We start from the raw sequence: 16572 nt of genomic DNA on the forward strand, positions 1-16572 counted from the left end.
AATCCGACAGTCCACTTGGTGGTGCTGACACTCTTCGACCATGACGATATTCAGTTATTGTGCAGCCGCAGTGCGTTTCACCAGGAAAAATATTTGTACGTCAGTGGACTGTATGCATTTGGACAAAATAGATGCTTGTAAATGGAAGCAGTGTACATTTAAATATAGCAACTAGGTATTTTATACTGTGGTATAGTTTAAAGGTTCAGGTCACAAACTATTCTGTCAGCTGGTTTAATTATCTCATAAATGTACAAGAAACTTTATGCAGATACATTAAGTTGTGGCAGAAATGTAAGTGTGTCAGTGTGTGTGTTATAGTGTCTTACTTGAAGAACGGCTGGATTACAGCAGCTACACGGAAGCCGTCATTGATGTATATGTTAGACTAGAGGACATTTGTCCCAGTCATGACCTCAATAGTTGACCCCAGCAATGACCGCAGCAGTCCCAGGGAATCTCCTCCAGGTACAGATTCTACACTCTCTGTCACCTAGAGGGCATCAAGAGGAAGATCTTAACAGACTGACTTTGAAATGCACGATACAGATCAAGGAGCAAGGAAAAAATCTCTGCTGCACAAATTAGACGGGAACAGTCAGGGATATAAAAGAGAGGAAGACATTGTAACAATTGGATTTAGTCTCATACATTTCAACATTTTGTCATCATCCATTAGTCTAACTGGCCCTCACTCTGACAGGGTATGAAATGGCCTTTGTGCTTGAGATAAGACTATATTGTGTTTTATTGCAGATTACTGACAAAGAGAGCATCAGCCACGCATACATTCCAATCAATCATCACGGCCATAACGGCTACCACATCATAGTCATTGCCGCTCAATCGTTGAGCAGTTCCACCGTCTTCACTGCGTTCGTGGCATACAATCTGACTGCAGATGTGCCGATAACTGTCATAGTTTCCTTCAGAATCAGAAGAGGCTCTGACCTCAACGTCCGATAGACAGTGTTCCAGATGTAGAAACATGTCAATGCAGAGCTATGTTAAGCTCCATATTGAAATGTTGTAATTCATATGTGTTTGTATTGGATTTATGGAGCTCAAGACAATACGAATAAATGTATGCCAATGGTCTGTGGACCCTTGAAGCTTTTTGTTTTGTTGCTGATCCACCTGCTTGTCCAACTCAGTGTCCAGGAGATAGAGATGGGACAGCAAATAAGATCTAATATTCACACAGCAGATGACACAAAGTTCACAAAACAGCTTTGATAAGGTAAGTGTCTGAACCGCTGAGCCAATACTCTTGCACCTTTTCCAGTAACACAACATTCTCAGTAAGTGCTGGCTTTGACATCATCCAAGCTTAATGAGACACTTAATGAATCAATCAAGTGCATAATGTACAGTCAATTATAGAGTGTTAAGGGCTAATCAGACCTACTTACATGCCTTGTCGTGTTTCATAAATAGTACAATTTTCTTTCAAGCTAAGCAATTGGAATTGTAATAAAATAAATAAGGGAGGAACCGTCTCTTTGCTGAATAAGCCCTTGCAGACATAAAGGAAAAAGAGAGAAATTAAGGAGTAGGAATGGGTTGTTAATGGTTTCAAGGGGATGTGCAAATGTAGGTCAAATTGTTTGCATTAGAAGGTTATATTGAACAATGTAGTAAGAATCATTCCTCTGTTACAAATCACAGAAAGCTTGTGTTCCATTTGTACCCAGGGTGTTAGGACTGTTTTGCATCTAAAGCAAAGAAGAAGGCTGCAAATGAATCAAAGAAAAGACAATAAAAATTGACTTCCCCAAACAAACAAATTACTTGATGTATAACAGTGACATTTCCCTAGTTGCAGAGAAGCGTGTCTGAAAGGCAACAAACCATAGAAGCTGACAGTCAGGCCTCCACTGGTATAATAAATAGCTGCAAATCATGCTGATGAGCATGAGGGAGCAGGGAGACAGTGGGTCGATACGGGGAGGGAAAGATTCATCTGAATAAACCAAATCAATCAAATATTCATAAAGTATTTTGTGCACCTTGTCAAGCGCAAATGACACTGGAGCAGAACAAGAAAGCCTTGTGGGAGAAAACACCCCCCACTGCTAAGCAACAGAACAAATCAGAGACAGGAGAGCAGGCTGGACGTCACATCAAAGATGGGGTCGTACTGTTCTCCACTCACTCCTCTATTATCCTCTTGGCCCTGTCCAGAGAGAGAGGATGGAAGTGCTGCAGCAGGGCCCCTGTGGGGTCCACCGCGGGACCCAGGACACGGATCAGAGGAGTCCTGACGGAGAGAGTGGAGACAGCAAAGATGGAAAAATAGATGAGCCAACAAGATGTAACTCACTTCACACCAATAGCAACCCTGTGGTGGGCTTTGTACAATTCAACGTTTTTAGTCACAATCAAACAGAATTAGACAACCATTTGCTCTCAAGTTAAAATGACAACACCATTGCGGCATTGCCTCCGTGTCTGCAGGCCATTTCAAATAGGCTGGACTGTGGGTGGGCTCAGTGAGACAGGCAGAGGCACAGAGGAATGGGCAGCCACATGGAGAGAGAAGAAGAGGAAGAGATAGAGATGGATGGGATAACAGCTGACACTCACTTTTTAGCTGTCACTCAGAGCAGCAGAGAGCGATAACAATAAACGATGAAGCGGTGACGTGGAAGGAGATGCCGTACTGATGCTCTCAACATCTTATGCACCTTAATACAGATAATTATCCCATTCATCTAGGAGGAGGAGCAATGGTGAGGAAGAGTACAGATCAGTGATTCAGGGGAAACATTCAGGGGTAAAGCAAGAGAGGGCAGGTGAGATATGAATGAGAAGTAATGCGGTGGAAGAGGCAGAGTACGTAATGATGGGAGGGTATTTAGAGAGGGACATATGTAAGAAAGTATGGCTTATTTTAGGTTTTTATAAAGAAAACTTTATCAAAGTCGCAAATCATGAATCATGACATAATTAACTGAGCTAAATAAACACTAGATTCTAAGCTGAGGGGAAAATAAATCTTGGCAGCAGCGAAAAACCTCCTGTGATCATATTAATATTGAGCTCAACTTTGTCAAATCTAATTCCCACTGATGGAATAAAGCAAGTGAAGTGAGTGACAGATATCCACAAACCCACACACTCCCTTGCTCTCTTCTCTCCTCAGTGATCAGCCATGAATAGATCCTCGGCTGTCAGAAAGAGCAGAGGAGTATTCAACATCACCGAGGTATAATACGTACACGCTGGCAGGGGGACTGTTGTGTTAATCAAATACAAAAAGCATACAGCTGTTCTCAATTGTCAAGCAAAAACCATGAAACTTTCCAGTCCACTGCAGGAAAGGCAGAAACTCGCACACACCTGCCCTCACACATGACTTTCTGTTTATTGTTGCTGGTGGGTAGAACATAATTCGTTGCAGCAGTAAAAAACATCTCATACAAACCTGGTGGTAAAGGAAACGTTTTTAGAGGGTTCTGTTTGAGGAACAATTGCAGCTTATTGTTAATCTGAACTGTTTTATAACCAGCTATCCTACCTGATGCAGTTAACCAGTAAGCATAAGGCTTGTCCATTAAAGAGGCCCTGTTATGCTTTTGTCCCGTTCCTGTGCTGTGTTATATACCTTTTTGTCAATGGTCTGCAAAGGCTACAATCCCAAAGTTCCTGCTAGAGGGAGTTTCTCCATGCCTGAACACCTCGATTGGACTCCTTTGTTTACTTTCGTAACAAAGTGACATCACTGTGTGACACTCAGGCTTCTATTGGCTAGTCCCAAATACGTTGTTTGTGATGGCTAAGGATAGGGACATCTCTAAGCGGTTGACCAATCAAATTAGAGCCGGTCAGCTAACCAATCAGAGCAGACTGGGCGGGTGCCAAAATAAAGACCTTTTCGAACATTAAAGCTTGTAAACATGTCACAGTAAAGCAGTGTTTCTCAAACTTGTTCATACCAAGGACCACTTAACCAATAAAAAAACACTCGCGGACCACCTATCTCCACAAATATCCCAAAACACATCGTTTTTCTAGAACAGATTATAAATCGCCTGAAAATGGTACAAACCAGTGGTAACATGTGTGGTGAAGGTGTTGCCCTGGGCTATATCATGCAATAGAAAGTTAAACTTAAGCTCACTCCATTGCGGAGATATTCCCGTTTAAGAAACGGCAAGGATAGTAAGTTACGGGAAAAGTAACATTCTTATGGGACTCACTTTGGAAAAAAACATAAGCATAACTTTTACACAGTTCTCCATTTCAAATCACAGTGGAAAGCCTTTAGGGCATCATTTGTTCCAAGCCTTTGAAAATAAAATGTTTGTCCTGTTGAATTATCTCAAATCAAAAAGGATAAAAACAAGATGTTTGTGCGAGTTCTGTCATCCTTAGAGGAAGAAGCTGGACTCATTCATGTGGAGTTGTCACGCATCTGGAAGCTGAAGAGCAACTTTTGGACCTCAAAAAATCCACGGCACGTGTACCTGTGAAGAATAGCACACACAACCAGTGTTACTCACAGTGAAGCGAAAGAAAGATGTATTCTATGAAACGATAAGGAGTCGTAACATGGATCTGTGTGGATTACACGTTAAACACTATTAGACATAAACCCCACATGTCTCTGTTAGTATTTTCCTCTCATCTTGTATTTTTTACATGAATAACTGTTTGATTTTACATCTCCAAGCCATCAAGAATGATTTACATAAAAAAGCACTCTTTGGTTAAACTGCTCGCAACCCATTGCCATATTTGTAGCCTTTATTTAACCAGGTGAAAGCCCCTTGAGATCAAAAGATCTCTTTTTCAAGGGTGACCTGCAGGACATTAGTTACACATGTAACATACAAACAACAGAACAACAATAAGGATGACATACAACATAATGTACAGGGTACAGTTTACAAACTCTATTTACAGAGACAGGTACCATGAGTATCAAACAGCATGTCACCCAGCTGAGTTTTAAAATGATGCAGGGGAACCAAAGTGCTCAGTTTTAAACATGTTTGCAGACTGTTCCAATTTAGTGGAGCTGCACAACTAAAAGCTTTCTTCCCTAAGACAGTCCTAGCACTTGGCACATTTAATAAAACAACATCATGAGATCTCAGGCAATATGTACTTTCAATTCGTCGAGAGATCAGAGAGCAGATATAAAAAGGTAGTTTACCCAACATGGCTTTGTAAATGAACATGTACCAATGACTGAGCCTCCGTACAGTTAGTGAAGGCAGACCTGCCTTGGCATACAGGGTACAGTGATGAGTAAGTGCTTTACAGTTAGTAACAAATCTCAGGGCACTGTGATAGGCGGCATCTAACTTTTCCAGGCAATGGGCAGGTGCATTGATATAGATCAAATCACCATAGTCCAGCACAGGTAAAAAGGTCACAGTGACTAGCCTTTTCCTGGCTTCAAAAGAGAAACAGGACTTGTTTCTGAAAAATAAACCTAGTCATATGTGATAAGTAATGACGGATCTGAATGATCTGTTACTGTAAAGGCATATTATCTTGTGTTTTAAGATCAAAACATGCACGTTTATCTCCACAGTTCTGTGGTTATATCTTATCGTATTTTATCACTTTTATTTGATCCCTACAGAGTCTATAATTGTATGTAAAATGTCCACTTTTTTCAACATAATGCATGCAAAAATGAGGCTGCACTTTGTTAAGTTACATTTTTAACAAAAAAAGTTTTATGGCTAATATTACTGCATCATTTGTATTTGTATTACTTTTTTCCTGTCATTACAAAAAATCTCAGCTCAATCAAACAATGTCATTGTGCGACAAACTTAATACAAAATAAATAGTATAATATTAAAAAACCCAAATCCAAGGCAAATCAAATCCAGGGTTTAGGCAAAAAGTCATATTACTGATTCTGATACTACTGTGTCCTGATGTAGTCCTCCATAGTGTGTACTTTGGTTTGTTCATTAGTACTGCCTAAGGTCTAATCATGGTGCTCTATGTACATGCAAGTTCATAGTGACAGTGCCAAAGCTGGTCCTGTAATGTTAAGAAGAAGCTGACGTAGAACAAAGTCAGAGGTACAGTTTGATCCCAGCAGAGAGCTTTGAGAGGTTGAGTGGGGGGAAAGGAAGAAAGGAAGAAAGGCAGGGAAAGGGAACAAAAGGGAGGCCGCTAATAGTTTGGAGGACTGAGGAATAAAACATTTATAGGGTAAAATAAGGTTCCCTTAGTCCATCCATCAGCATGCTGCAGTGGAAATGAGTCTTTGCCCCAGCCTGCTCTCCACCTCCACACTGCTTCACCCAGCTGTTCAGAAGAGTGATTATCTTCTGTATATTTGCCCTTTATTCGACAGTCAATATTTCCTACTTGTTTTATGTAAGTCTTTGTAACAATTTACAAGGAAAGTGCTGTTTTATTTTCTATTTCAAAGAGTTTGAGGAATGTATAGTGAAGTGCACCATTCTGTATCGGTTTAGCATGTGAGTCTGAATTTGTCACAGCATGTTCATTTGTATCTTAGAAATGCTTCAAACGTTTACTGATCCTCCCTCAGCTCTTTGTCTCTGTCCTTGTCTTTTGGAACTACTTTTCTACTGACCTCAGCACTCCTTTTCATCTTCAATCAGTCCCCTTTCCCCACCTTTGACTTTCTTTCATCCCTCTTCCTTCCCCCATATTGCCTCCTGCCATGGCTCCTTGCCATCCCTCACCCTCTCTCCTCCTTCACTTATTTATCTTGTATTTCCTACTTTCCTTGCTCACCCCTTTACCCCTTCATCTTTTCCTTGGTTTCCTCAACAAAAAAGCACATGTACAAAACTATGCAGGAAACCCTATATATATCATGAGAAGAAAAAAAAGCAATACATCCATAATCTAAATTCAATACACATATTACATCATTCTTTTATTGTTAAAGAGTTAAAGTATTTATAAACTAATATGCTGACATTTCTTATTTAAAAAGTTAGTTTTATTTAACTAACCATAAATGTGGCGGCTGTGGCTCAGTGGATAGAGTGCTGGACTTTGAATCAGGGGATAGCAAGTTTGAGTCCCACTGCAGTCAGCATGTCGTTGTGTCCCTGAGACACTTCACCCCAAATTGCTCCTGTGGGGATTGTCCACAGTATTGAGTATGTGAGTCACTTTGGATAAAGGCGTCTAACAAATGACATGTAATGTAATGTTGCAGACAAGGATTGGGCATTATGCCCCCTAGTCTCTTCATTTTTCTTATTACAATTGAATACATTTCATGTCAGATACTAACTTATTTTGCACTTTTTTTATTTAAATTGTCTTCTACTTATCCTCCACTTATTTTTCTTGCTGGTCTATAACAACAAATTCTTGCAGCTTTCCATTTCTTATTCCTTCAACTGTCTCTTGCTCTACTCGTCTTCTTTACAACATGTTCTAAACTGATCCTTTCCCTATCCCTTCATTCAAATGTACAGTATACTCCTTCCATCCTCACACCTCGCCTCTCTGGTAGCAAGTTGATCTTCACTTTGGTGCAAATGTAATTTCCAAGCTGCCGCAACACCTCAGCGTGAGCCAGCCTACTGCCAGCTACGTACAAAGCCATAAAATGTCAAATATATGTCAAGCGAAAAAAAGCATATTACTACTACGCTTTCTTTATTTTAAAAAGAAAAGTCAAGTATATCGTGTTTCCAATAATCAATGCTGACGTGAAGCACAGCAGGGTTTGCCTCTGTGGAGTTTGTTCATCCTAATAATCATGTTTTTAAAAATGGAATTCTACTCCTACTACTCTTAGCCCCATAAGGGGGTATATGGATGAACAAAGAGGCAGAAAGTGGTATTGATTATTGTCAGGTCAAAAGGAACAGACGACTCAGCTATTAGATAAATACGGCACTCTGAAACGCTGCAGTCTCAATCTATATCTGCCACCACTCAATTGTCCCTAAATGTCACGCTGTGGCTACATTGTGAGCTGGCATCTGAATGAAGAGCGGGCAATGAAGCAGAGCATTGACCTAGAGAGAGGGAGAGACAGAATGAAAGGTCAGAGAGACCAAGAGACCGTCTGAATGGCACATGCTGGGAAGAAATTGGCCAGAGAAAAGACAGTAAGGCTGTGTGGAGATGAAGGACATTGTGATGACAGGACGATTAGAAGAACGATGACCTAAAGATCAGGATGGAAGAATGGCCTACTCTCTCACTTTGTCCTATCCCACTCTTCTTTTGATAGTGCATACACCTTTGCAGCCTCAAAAGACACAATTACCACCTAAAGAAGTTCACAGTACGTTGGACAACAGCTAAATGTGTATTTTTCCACTGTGTGTAAAGCATCAAAACCCAAATCCATTTTTTAACTATCATTTTAATAATACATTTTAATAAGAATAATTGTATTCTTTATAATTTGAGGCTACATTTACTAATGTTTGTTTTCCTGATACAAGAGTGTTTTTTTGTACATTTTTGTTACCATAGCACTAAAAACAATTTTACATTTTGACAGGGTATTTCAATGTTTTATTTTGGCAGCCTGATGACTTTTCCTGACATTTGGTTCAAAAGGTCTTAAAAGTGCCTTTAAAGTGTAAAATAAAGAATCTTTAATGCATTAGGACATGTATCGATTCGATTGCTCTATAAGATTATTGCTGAAATAAACTGCTCCATTTTAATTCAACTACAGACTTAACAAGAAAACATGAAAAGGCTTTACAGACCATACACACACGCATATGAAAAGCTTTAAATGTAGAAATACTTTAGAGGAAAAGGGAGAGCAGAAGTCACAGTCGTTTTTAGAAAACAGGAAGGATATAGCTCCTGAAAACATTCTTTGTAGCTTTCTCTGGCTTTCCACTCCTGATGGCTTTATCTGACATCCAGTCAAAGTAAATACCTTCAAATATCACCAGCCGTCGTCAAATGTGGCCATAATGCACTTTACTGCCATGCTTCAGTTGATAACAGCTAAAGACAGTCTGGTTTCCATTATAAATGTCTGTACATGAGCTCAGGTTCATGTCTGGCAACATTACTTTCCTTAACCTGCTAATGTTGGAGGCTAAACTGCTTCACAGAGAGAAAGCCCGGTGAAAAAAGAACATGGGAGGTAACCAGTGGAAGAGGCTACATTGGATATAGCCTGGAATGCTAAGCGGAGGTGGGGTGGTGCCCCTCTGATCCAACAGATTGAAGCTGCAGCAGTTCCCTCTTCCTGCACAAAGCTTTCTGGAAAAACACTCAACTGCTCCAAGTTTTTTTTCTATGTGTTGCTCCCCACTGGCTCACACTGGAAATCAAACTGCTATGGGTTGTTAAATATCAAATGGAGCAAATAAAATGCAAAGCCACTTTTAAAGGTGGTAACAAATGCATAGGGAGTCAAAGGAACTATTCCATCAGAGGGGACACCATTTGAGTTCTCATGAAAAAGAGGGAAAGTGCGGCTTCGGTTTGACTGCAATGTAACACAAAGCACACACTGTCCCTAAGAAAGGGATTTGTACAAATAGATTGTAGTCCATGTCCTCATCTTAAAACAAGCCTGCATTTTCTATGGGGGAAACTTAAAGGGGACCTATCATGCAAAATGCACTTTTTGATGTCTTTTATACATAAATATGTATCCCCGGTGCGTCGGGGAACTCACGCAGCGCCAGAAGACGAGCGGATACAGATTTGCTGCCGATCTGACGTCAAATCGGCAGCGGACCCACAGAAAGTTGCTATCAGACACAATGCCTGACGTGTTTTGGACATAATCTCGTCTTTGTTTACATTAGCAAACCTCACTAACACTCAGAGCTAACCTGTACTGTAGAGCACATGTGTTTAAAAAGCAGGAAATAAAAAAAGGAACTCACCTTTTGATAAACCCACAAGAGAAAAAGCATTTGAGCTCCATACTATTTCAGAAATAATCTTTGATGTGGTTTAGAACAGGATGGCGTTTTATCACAACGGAATTTAACTTTATCTCTCTGAATTCTGATCAGGCATTGGCTCCTCCTCGTCTTTTTTTTTTTTCAAGCTAAGGACCCAAAATCTGCGTTTCTCTAACAGGGCTGCAAAAGAGGGGTATGAGCAGTATGAGGCATGGCTGCAATGGGTGAACTGTTTGGTATTTTAAGCAAAAAACTTCACAGACATGTTTTGTATAGGTATGGCCCTACAATATATTGTTCCAATATAGCATAATAGCTCCACTTTAAATGTCCATGATATTGCTCCCTAAAATGACATTTTCATCAGTATAGACAGAACATTTGAGATGGATTTGCTTTATTAGCCAATTGGGTAAGCAAAGACTTACTGCTTTCATCTCCACTGCAGGGCTGGTTCTTAAGGGGCGCCATCAGCTGACATCCTGAAAAAGATAAAAATATAATGCATACACGATGTAGATCTAAAAAAAGAAAAGATAGCCAAGAGTAGCACATTCATTCAATACAAAAAAATACAAACTCCACAGAGAAAAGCAAACGTGTAGTCCTCAAAGAAAAGAATGATCCTGACTAGAATGTACACAGTTATTGCGACATGGGTAAGCTTTAATCAAAAGTATTTTTAAATAAACCCTAATGGGTTAAAATGTTTTGTTCACTTCCTCTCTGTTATCTTCTCCTGCTCTGAGGACAGAATATTAGAGCATATTTGAAGGACACATTAAGTTGTGCTGCTGGATCTCTGTTTGCTCATCTGATAACTGTTTGAGTCATTTTGTTGGCAACACATGCAGGAAGTCCCTCACAGTTGACAATCTGTTTACTTTGTTTTAAAGTGTCTTTGCTTAAGTGTGCTCACTGGACTGCAGCTAATGTCAGTCAATAGTCCTTTAATGACAACCTTACTGTACTGACCGGTGACCCAGTAGAGGATGTGTTGGAGGGCATGCCCTGATGCTGCAGCCCACTGCTCACCACCATCACCTCAGACAGGAGCCTGATCCCTGGGGAACACCTTGGCTTTAATGCACCTGAGGAGAGGGCAGATGGCAGTTACATAGGTGTCTGGATGTGTGTGTTTTCTACAGTATATCCTTTGAAAACATATTTTAGCTTATCCTCTTGAGACAAAATCCAACATATAATGTCATTGTCAGCAATTATTAACATTTGAATGATGTTTACACCACTTGTGATATATTTCAAGGCCAAACAGACCAGGTAAAGTTCAAATATAATATAATATATAAGTATTGGTTTCATTTGTTTCTACTCTTAGGAATGTTTCCTTATTTAGTGACCTTGCTCTCCAAATCACCCTACTGCTTTGTGTCGTTTGCCTTCTATCTGAATTTTAAAATGTAGCTTAGTGAGTTTTCACCTGTACGCCAGTAAACTTTGTATTATGCTTTACAGCACTTGAGAAACATTTTTTTCACATAGCGCATCTCTTCTTTTGTAAGCATCTAAATACAAAAACGTGATATTACTGTGAAAGTGTGACTTTGAATGTCTTTAGGAAACTTTCAGCTGCTGTAATCCTCTTAGATAAGTGAATAAATAAATATATATATTGTCAAATGAAAATAAGTTTGGTTTCAACCCACAGGCAATGGTAAGGACATTTAAAAACTCAAAAGCACAGGTGTCAAACACGGGCAAAACAGGACAAAGATGTCAGAGAAAGTTGTGTACAGAGGAAGTGATGAAGAGTATCTGGAGGGCTTCTGTCTTTCATAAACTGACAGATATGTTTCGGAATGAAAATTGGTACTTGGACAGATTTCATATTAGCAACAATATTCCAAAGCTCAACTCACATCCTCAACTTTTGAACCTTTCCATTTATCAACACATTTCTCGGGTGAAGAGGAGTTCAATGAAAGCGGTCCCAATCTCAGCCAATCATTCAGATGACATTTTTGCTTCTCCTCCAACTGAGATAATAGCCTTATTAATAATCATAATCATAATTTGGCCATGCTATGCTAATGCAGAAGGCAAGAAATAAACCAGTTTGAAAATACTACAAATTATTCTTTAGGTTAGATGTAGATAGAGTAGTTGTACCTTTATCCTGTTTCTCTGTGACTGTATGCCATGTTTATTTTTAAGGCACTTTAGCCTCACTCCCTTCCTCCTCTCTGCCAGGTCCAAATGGCTGTCTCCCTGCATCTCTCCTTTAATTTCCTCCCTTATTCATCCCTCCATCATGCTGCTGTCTCTCTCCCAGCTGGCTCCTAGCCCTGGAGAATCTCGATGGCCTGCATCACTGTCTCCTCAGCGCTGGGGGGGGGGGGGGGAGTTGATCAGAGGACAGAAAGTAGATGCATTGGATGGCCACAGGGTATATTTCTTGTTGAGTCAGAATTGATTTTATACATCTTTGATCTGGAAAATAAAAGGCTAGACACCTAACACATTCTATTGGCCTTTATATTTCGGCTAGACAGCCGCTTGGTCATGTTCCATCCATGATTTTATCAGTACATCTTCTGAATGTTAGTGTATGAATGCTATTTAGTATGATTTGACAATGACTTATATATTAGGCCTATCCCTTGCTTACAAAAGGACATGTTACAAATGTGACCTTATTAAAGCCCTATTTGAAAAGTTAGAGGAAGACTCGTTTTTTTAAATGTGTCCTGCAGGGAACAAGAAAGTCAATAAATCTATCTTGTAGTTATTGCGATATTTCCCTCAAAACTGCAAATGTCATCATAACTGTGGTGCTGGAAGAGAAGTCAACGGGCACCGAAGTCAAAAGGATTGATCGCCTGGTGATCATGTATATCAAAACACAAAATGTCTCGGCAATCCCCAGAACAGTTGTTGAGATATTTGAGCTTGGAAAAAGTTGGGACATTCAGAATATTCTTACCTGTGATCCCTTTTTTATGAGCAGCACATGATAAGTTCTTTATACAATGCAATGACATATTTCTATATAACCTTGTGATATTGTGTCTCCAAATGTGCCGTAAATGTCATGGGGTTATTTTAATATTTACTGTGTGTTTAAAAAAGTAGGACAACCAATTGTGGCAGAAGAACAAATTCAATTTGAGTCGTGACACCAACATATTTCACGTTATAGGTAGCATGTTGAGAATGTGAATATGCTATCCAAGGCTTACCTTCTGCTGTAGGATGATGGACAAGTATTGGTCACACTCTCTCTGGATCTCCACCACATGCTTTTCTTCTCTACAGACATGGCCTCCACCTTCTCCTGTGTGACCCTGATCTTAAAGAGGCAGCAGCACAGCTCCATCACCAGCTCTCCCACCTCAGTGCATTTCTGTGGAAGGACACTCTCTCTATAAACACCCACACACAATCATATGAGTGACAGTGGCTGTTACAGAGACAGGTGTTTCAGTAATTGAATAGAGAGACGGAGAGATTTATTTACACATGATTTGTAGACAGGTGGCATTTGAAAAGGGATTGAAGAGACAACTCAAACAAAAGGGGCCACAGGGAAAGAGACTTTGAGAAGATATTTCTGTGAGTCTGTCTGTAATTACTCCTCCTGGCCATGGGGATAAATTCCTAGCATTACATAAATGACGGAGGAAACCAGTGACAATGTGATCTTCGTCAAAATAATGAACTTGAAATCAAAATAAATAAATGACTGATAATAAAATGGAATTCAGCCAGTCCCTATCAAACTTAATTTGCATTTCACTTAACTAAAGACAGATTATGTATTGGCCTCAGGGAATTTGTTCCCACAGCCTGAACGCACGTAACAACAATTAAAGAACATTAATCACAAAAACATTGCCACAAGGAACACAATGCTGTCAGCTTTTTAAATTATGATTAACCACTATGGGAACAAAACAATAAAAGTCTTACCATCGTTACAAGAAGCAAAATCAAGCATTGTGGGAAAGTGCTGCCAAACCTTAACTTGAAATGAGGTCTGAGAGAGAGGCGAAAGCAATTAAAGTCAGGTCAGTTTTAATGGGCCCAGAAATAAAAAGGGTCCTGATGAGGAGAGCTGAAAAAAAAGTCTCTGTTCCTGCTCAGCTATGTTCAGGTTAGTGCCTTCTTCCTCTCCTCTCTTTCTCTAATGGCTAGCCTTGAGCTCTGGTGGACCAGATGCATCGTATAAAGCTGTTAAAGTCCTCGTCAGAGAGAGGAGGATGAGGCTCTAGCCATACTGAGTTAAGAAACATCAGTCACTAAAACCTAAGGACACCAGGAAGACATCATTGGGTCTCTCACAGAACCAGTCTGGTATACAAGGAGGCAGTTCCTGTTAGCAAAACACACACATTAAAATGAGGATAACATTTAGAAGACAGTCATTTTCTACGAGGAAGGTTGTGGGTTCAATCCCAACCTCTGAAGTCTACATGTCGACGTATCCTTGGGCAAGATACTTGACCCGGAGTTCTACCAATGGCATGGTCAATGCTGTGTGAATGTACGTTTTCTTGATCAGAGGGCCCCCTTCCATGGAGCCTCTGCCTCTGTTTGAATGTGTGACTGCTATTTGTATATGTAAAAGCGCTTTGAGGAGTTGTAAAGACTGGATAAAGTGCTATATCAATGCAGTCCATTAACCAGTGTGTCAAGTGGTACAGTAATGAGATGAGCATCAACTCAAGGATGTCTTTAAACGAGTAAGATTGTATATATAGGCTTTAAATAATTATTTGTTCTCAAAACGGTAATTTGCATGATGTATTAATATTGATTTCTGTTGTTAATCTTGTTTCGAATTTACCTCAGTTTTTTCTTTTCTTTTTTGAAACAGATGAAAACCATTTTTTTAAGAATTCAAGGTGCCGCATGGTAAGTTTTTTATATAAAAAATATAATTCTAGGGGTGTTGTATTCCTTTAAGCAGCATGACCCAATTCAAAGGCACTACCTACAAATCTGTGAAGCAGGGGGAGTGAGTCAGTGAGTTAGCTGGTTAATTGGAGCAGCAGGACCCCCTGAGATCTACTGATGTGATATGGATCCTGCTAGCAGCGAGTGGTCAGGGGGCCAGGACGCCTCGTCACCCGGAGAACGGTGATTAGCTCCGGGTAATGGTGCCTGCCAGCCCAATTAGCAGCATTATGTGTGACCGGTTCCCTGTGCCACTAATTACAACCGGCCCTGAAAGTGGGTGAGCGAATCAGAAAAAGACAGAGTGAAAGAGGTGTTCTGTGAGAGAGACTGTGTGTGCGTGCAGACAGCTGACCCTCACTGCCACGGCATCCACCCTCTCATTTCCAATTACAGTGAGCCCCAGGTGTTCGCTGCAGCATCGCCCAGCTTACTAGACCTCATTTGCTCGACACCAAGCATCAAACAGCCATTAACACACTGATTCATGGTGGACACGACCTACTGTCCTCAATGTAATATTGAGCAGCTGAGAGGAGGGACTGAAAACCACAAGTGTACTTCAATTGATTCTTTTTTATACATCATTTAAAGGGTATTAGCTTTACAAAAGTCCCGATGAACAAAAAGCACACAAAAGCAAAATAACTAAAATAGTAACACAAAACAGTAGCTCTAATTTATGCGACGCTAATAACAATAAGTATTATTTTAAGGTAAATTCCACAGAAAATACTACTTTGCATGAAAACGTATTTCTCTAAAGTTAACATAAATGATGCCAGAATGCTGTGGTGTGTGGCACTGGTTTATGCTATGTACTCGCCCTTATACAAAATATTAAACAAATAAATAAAAATGATATAGATACACCATCTGCCACTACTAACATTAGCAGCCCGTTCCTGCAGACAAAAAAAACAACCATTGTTTTGGTTTATTCACATTTGAATAGATTTTTTCTACTAATCAGCAGGCCTTGGGATTTATTGTCGACTGCAGGAACTAAGGGACAACATTACAATGACACAGTTCCTCAATATACATTAATACATTCAAATTAACTTGGATTTAACTTTGATTCAAGTTGATTATTTATTTAAAAAGATCAGTATTTGTTTTCCAGTTTCTGCTGGATGCTGGATTGATCAGGATGTTGCACTTCACAACTAAAGCCACTTCATCACAACATGGCCATGGTAACATGAGTTTTCTGAAAGAGAGAAAAGACTGCTGAGAGGTGTTTGAGTTTGTGCTTTTGTGTGCTGCTTTTTTCACCCTCGTGGACTGGCGAAGCGGGTAAGTTGTTTTCGTGTGAGTTTTAATAGAATATAAAAGTAGAGCACAATGCATCAGAAATATAAAACCTTGTTGTTAAGGAAACAATTGGTGCTAGCGGAGAGCTGAAGTGCCATTAAGAGCAGGGGCTCTTCAGCCTAGAAGCACAGAAACATGATTCACACTGTGCTCCTTTTCATAAACCTGTGTGTGGACCGCTTCGAAGTTGGTGTATGGCACGGTGAGTACCTAGCAAAACACATTAGCAGATGAAATGTTCTGCCCTAATTATGGTTGTACAGACAGGGCTATTCATCTGTGTTAATGTACTCATTGAGGACTGCAGGTCAGGACAGTGTGAAACTAGAGAGAACAGGATACTCAACGGGACGAGAAGATAAGAGACGAGAAGAGGAGGAAAAAGGGTTCAGGAAAGTTTTGTGTACTTCTGTTTTTTTACATTTTATTTCCATCAGCTCATTAATCATTTAAAACTATAATTGGAAATAATGGAAAT

This window comes from Gymnodraco acuticeps, unplaced genomic scaffold (assembly GCF_902827175.1).
Source record: "Gymnodraco acuticeps unplaced genomic scaffold, fGymAcu1.1, whole genome shotgun sequence".
NCBI classification, from domain to species: domain Eukaryota; kingdom Metazoa; phylum Chordata; class Actinopteri; order Perciformes; family Bathydraconidae; genus Gymnodraco; species Gymnodraco acuticeps.